This window comes from Lepidochelys olivacea (assembly GCF_965140295.1).
Source record: "Lepidochelys olivacea isolate rLepOli2 genome assembly, chromosome: 9".
NCBI lineage: Eukaryota > Metazoa > Chordata > Testudines > Cheloniidae > Lepidochelys > Lepidochelys olivacea.
In genome coordinates this window covers 58,869,313-58,874,803 of record NC_140419.1, presented here as the reverse complement: position 1 = coordinate 58,874,803, position 5,491 = coordinate 58,869,313, and the positions used below count along the sequence as shown (strand labels likewise).

Genomic DNA, 5,491 nt, shown 5'->3' with positions numbered 1-5,491 from the left:
GCTCATTTGCTATATCTCTTCTGGGCCACGTTTGCTCAGTTACGCGGCTCCACGCAGAGCTATGTCTCCCTAAGCCGTGAGCGGCCAGTGGTGCGTTCCAGATAATGGCCAGGGAAAGCTTCAATCAGACCGTGGCGGACCAAAATGTAAAGTGGCTCCGCTCAGATGCACACTTCCACTAGTTTCAGAGTAACAGCCGTGTTAGTCTGTATTCGCAAAAAGAAAAGGAGTACTTGTGGCACCTTAGAGACTAACCAATTTATTTGAGCATAAGCTTTTGTGAGCTACAGCTCACTTCATCGGTTGCATACTGTGGAAAATACAAAAGATGTTCTTATACATACAAACCATGAAAAAATGGGTGTTTACCACTACAAAAGGTTTTCTCTCCCCCCACCCCACTCTCCTGCTGGTAATAGCTTATCTAAAGTGATCACTGTCCTTACAATGTGTATGATAATCAAGGCGGGCCATTTCCAGCACAAATCCAGGGTTTAACAAGAACGTCTGAGGAAGGGTTGGGGGGGGGGTAGGGAAAAAGAAGGGGAAATAGGTTAGCTTGCATAATGACTTAGCCACTCCCAGTCTCTATTCAAGCCTAAGTTAATTGTATCCAATTTGCAAATGAATTCCAATTCAACAGTCTCTTGCTGGAGTCTGGTTTTGAAGTTTTTCTGTTGTAATATCGCAACTTTCATGTCTGTAATCGCGTGACCAGAGAGATTGAGGTGTTCTCCAACTGGTTTATGAATGTTATAATTCTTGACATCTGATTTGTGTCCATTTATTCTTCTACATAGAGACTGTCCAGTTTGACCAATGTACATGGCAGAGGGGCATTGCTGGCACAAGATGGCATATATCACATTGGTAGATGTGCAGGTGAACGAGCCTCTGATAGTGTGGCTGATGTTATTAGGCCCTGTGATGGTGTCCCCTGAATAGATATGTGGACACGGTTGGCAACGGGCTTTGTTGCAAGGATAGGTTCCTGGGTTAGTGGTTCTGTTGTGTGGTATGTGGTTGCTGGTGAGTATTCGCTTCAGGTTGGGAGCCTGTCTGTAGGCAAGGACTGGCCTGTCTCCCAAGATTTGTGAGAGTGTTGGGTCATCCTTCAGGATAGGTTGTAGACCCTTAATAATGCGTTGGAGGGGTTTTAGTGGGGGACTGAAGGTGACGGCTAGTGGCGTTCTGTTATTTTCTTTGTTAGGCCTGTCCTGTAGTAGGTGACCACTAGTGCCCGCCATGGCCAGCGGGGTGCCTCTCCTGAGACCGCTGTTAAATTGCTTCCCAGAGCAAGAGGCTGGAGCTTCCTCCAGTTTAGAATATTTATGTGATTCATTGCACTGATTTAGCATACGTCCCACGTTACATTCACAAAGCCAATCGGCTCCACGTCAAGCAACAAACGTGAGGAAATGGCAGACTTCAGCTTGCCTCACAGCTTTAATTGCCCGCCCCTTGTTTCTGTGCATCACGGTACAGTTTTTAACTGGGTCTCAGCGTGAGACGTCTCAAGCAACAGTAGCCACACCTACCACTGCCTGCTCTGTCTAGTTACATTTTTTGCCATGAAAACTTATGAAAAATGGATCCTGGGGCTGTTTCTTCTCAATGACTATTTATAATTGGGAAGGCAAAGGAAAATGAGAATTGCCTCCATTAGCTTCTTTCTGCTTTAAAATTACTGCCTATGTGTCCCGCTTCATGAACACTGTCCTCATCCCCCACAGCCTGTGTCCCCTGTTTCTCTTTCCCCAATTGTTTCTTATTTATTTTGTCTGTTCTTTTCCTTCCCTTCCTGTTTTGTGCAGCTTTCCAGGTTTGGCTCAGTCAGTTTGAAATATTTTTTTTCAGTTCGGCTCGGATTACTTTCTAAATCACTTGTCCAGCCCGCCCCCATCTCCCCAATCACTCCCCACTTTCTAATTTTCTTTTGTTATAGGAGGCCAAGCATGAGAAACACTATACAGAGTAGCAAAAATATACTACATACACTACAGTATAAGCTGTAGGAAAGAATAATATTCTTTTAAGTGGCTGCCGTGGCTGGTGCACGTTGCACTAATCTCTCGCAGTTCAAATCCCCATTCCTGCAATGAGACAGAAATTGAAGTCAGTGTACCTTCTACATCAGTCTTAGCATCCAAACCCTGTCCAAATGCTGGAGGTCATTGCTACAACTCCAGTGTCCCCCCATTGCTAGGACATGTACTGCTTCCCTGGTGGTAGCAATTCTCACAAAGACCAGGCATAGGTAGTTTAGCCACCTGTTCAGAGCAGGTCCAGATAACACACTGGTTAAGATGCTGGTGGACGCTAGCACTCCTGTCATTGTTACCACAGGGGGAGCTGCATTGGTGGTAGCTCAGAGGTCAAGTATTTGAAGAAAAATGTCTGTCTCTCAGGCCTTGTCCAGACTAACAAAAGCCCAGCCTCCACTGGGAGACTGTAAATGTTCATCAGCACTGGATGCTCTTGAGCTGGTGCTGAGAGGTTTAACTACTAGTCTAGACAGGAAGGAGTGGGCTGCGGCCCTGAAGTCTCAAATGCTTTTTGTAGTGGGGCTGAAAAGGCCTTTGTCCTGTTTTAACTAACCCACCTTCAGCACTGATTTCCCTAGAGTGTCCAGGGCTAGAGCAGTGGAGAACTGGTGCTTAGATAGCATGGCAAAGGGTAACAGGCTAAACTGCAAGAGAAGGACAGAGGCCCTCGGCCGTCCTGGTCCCGTGCAGTGTGGGGAGACCACTGAACGCTAGTGGCAGCTCCAGAACAAGTCAAAGCAACACTCTCTGTTGGAAAGGAGCTAGAATCGCCCTTGCTGTGTCCCGTTGTTGGGCACGAGCTGGGCTTTGCGGAATCTGCTACTGCTCTGTTCCACATCCCTAGCACAGAGCACTGAGGTGCTGAGGCCCTGGCAGGAGCAGGTACGACATGAGCTGAGTTTGGTGTTGTGCCTAGCACACCTGGCCAGTGGAGTCGGCTGCTGCTGCATACTGCCACTGCTCAGAAGCCAGGCAGGCCTGCAGCAGAAGTTGAGCCCTGTCAGTGCCCTGTACCTCTCTGTGGCTGGCTCAAGCCAGTGGGAAGGGCCCCCCACTTCCTAAGAGCAATGTACTGATTTAGAGGGGGAATAGCCCACCCTTGTCATTCCCTGATTAAATACCTCCCGGCTCTCACCTCTGCTGCCTCTCTCCAATCTCTTTCATGTACTCGTCATGGCCGGTTGTCACGCTGATGTAACTGAGCTTCTGCAGCAGCCTGCAATTGACAGGTGTTGTTACCTGTGCTGTGAGCGATAAAGTCTGGTGATTCATGTCCCTGCCCCTTTCGATGTGTGCCAAAGGGGGGAGGTCAGATTCAAGTCCCTGAATCCCAAATCCACTTGGATGGTTTCAGTTAAAAGGTGTTTGTTTTCTGATTCAAATGTGGCCAGAATCTTAGGAGAGAAGCTGATCTCACAGACATTTCAACCTTACCACTTGTGAGATTTCAGTGTCATTTTAACAGGGTGGGCTAGAGGCGGTCACTCGATTCCCTTAGAAGAGCAGCAGGAAGCTGCAGAGCAAGGGAGTTTGCAATGCGTAAGCTCCAGCAGAGAAGAGAGGGACTTGAAAACTTTGGGTTAAGTGTTTATTAATGTAATAACACAGAAGCTGAGAAGGGTCAAAGGGTTTGTGAATTATTGAGGAAATCCCTTGAAGGGGTAAACTGAGGCAAGGCAGGCCACCTGCAGAGCAACCTCTAGCCGTGAGGGGGCAGCGGGGAGGAGGCCAGCCTGGTGACGTTCATAAAATCAAGACAAGAGCTTTAGACCTGATGGGGGCTTGACCCTGAACCCTGGCGCTGATGCAGCCTCATACCAAACCTCAAATGCTAGCCCTGAGGATACAGCCGCAACATGAACCTGAGTGGTAGCCTAAACCAAATCCAGCTCGGAATAGCACCTCCCTCGCCGGCCCCTAACTTTCAGCCCTTGGCAGGGCCATGCTGGCAGTGCCATGAACAAGGACCACGCAGGTACAGGGAGCAGCCCAGGCAGTGGATTTCCCCTGTGTACCTGGTATGCTACACAGCACTGACACGGTTAATAGGAAACCTTGCGATTTTATCCGGGTGCTGTTGCACAATAATATCTTGGACACTAGAAAGTAATGCAGAATACAGAGCAGGGAAAGTATTTTACTCTATGGTTTAAAGCACTATGTAAATTTATGAAAATATTAGTAGTGATCATTAATTATTGACTGATTGTTAACAAAGCTCCCCAGAGCAACCTAGCATCCTTTGTAAAGAGGAATTTAAATCTGGTCTAAGGACCACGCAGGTACAGGGAGCAGCCCAGGCAGTGGATTTCCCCTGTGTACCTGGTATGCTACACAGCACTGACACGGTTAATAGGAAACCTTGTGATTTTATCCGGGTGCTGTTGCACAATAATATCTTGGACACTAGAAAGTAATGCAGAATACAGAGCAGGGAAAGTATTTTACTCTATGGTTTAAAGCACTATGTAAATTTATGAAAATATTAGTAGTGATCATTAATTATTGACTGATTGTTAACAAAGCTCCCCAGAGCAACCTAGCATCCTTTGTAAAGAGGAATTTAAATCTGGTCTGCTAACAGCGAACACCTCGGTTAGGAGTGACTGACAGTTCCAGAATGCACATGGAGAGGAAAAAAGAAAGAAAGGTACACGCAACAGGTCTGGGATGATGATTTTTTCAATGGCAACTGCCTAGATGAAATGAAACAGCCACAAATCAGAGTAATTCCAACTCTTCAAAACACACTCACACTCACTCGTTCATGCTCACTAATAAAAAGGGGCTGCCCCCAGCATTACATACCATTCTGTGAACCGGTCTAGCTTGCTGTGGGAATCTGATCCACGGCCCTCTATTCATGAAAACAATCACCATTGAGAAGTTAGATTTTATTTTCTTGCCATGTAACAGCTCTCGAGTCATTAGACAGGAAGGAACAGCTGGGTTACCTTTTGCTCGGCTTGACATGATAGAAGTGTCTCTGCTGCACTTGTTTTCTGAAGTCTGAACTCTGAATCTCAAGTGGAATGTTTTATGGCTCAGGAGCTGAAGACAGCCTCACGAGCACCTCCCCCTGGGGTTTCAGAGTTCCTCCTCTAACTTTCCTCCAGTTGCAAAGGAGCTGTCAGCACGGGACAGGTGTGCTCCTTCTCAGTGAACTGCATAGGGAAATGAAGGCAAATACACTGATTTTCACTTCTTCTCCTTTCTCTTCCCCCATACACCCCACCAAACGTGCTGCCCTTCCCCCCACCACACCCACTAGCCTTCCTGCATCCCGTCCCTCCAAAATGACACAACCCAACCCTCTCTTCCCACAGCCAGTTTCTATTCTGCCTTCCCACAGCGGCTTGTGGTTCAGTCCCTTAGCCCTGGGTCGCTGTCTCCTGGGTGCTGGCCAAAGACGACCCTGAACTAGCAGCTGGAAGGCAGCTTACATG

General features: G+C 47.5%; 1 long non-coding RNA gene across 1 annotated transcript; it reads right to left on the bottom strand.

Annotated features, from left to right (window-relative positions):
* Positions 1 to 243: 243 nt before the first annotated feature.
* On the bottom strand, positions 244 to 5,138 carry LOC311526850. Its single transcript, XR_014713178.1, has 4 exons — positions 5,000 to 5,138; positions 4,854 to 4,902; positions 3,181 to 3,261; positions 244 to 2,093 (listed from the first exon to the last, which is right to left on the bottom strand). It is a non-coding gene; the product is annotated as an uncharacterized lncRNA (long non-coding RNA).
* Positions 5,139 to 5,491: the final 353 nt, after the last annotated feature.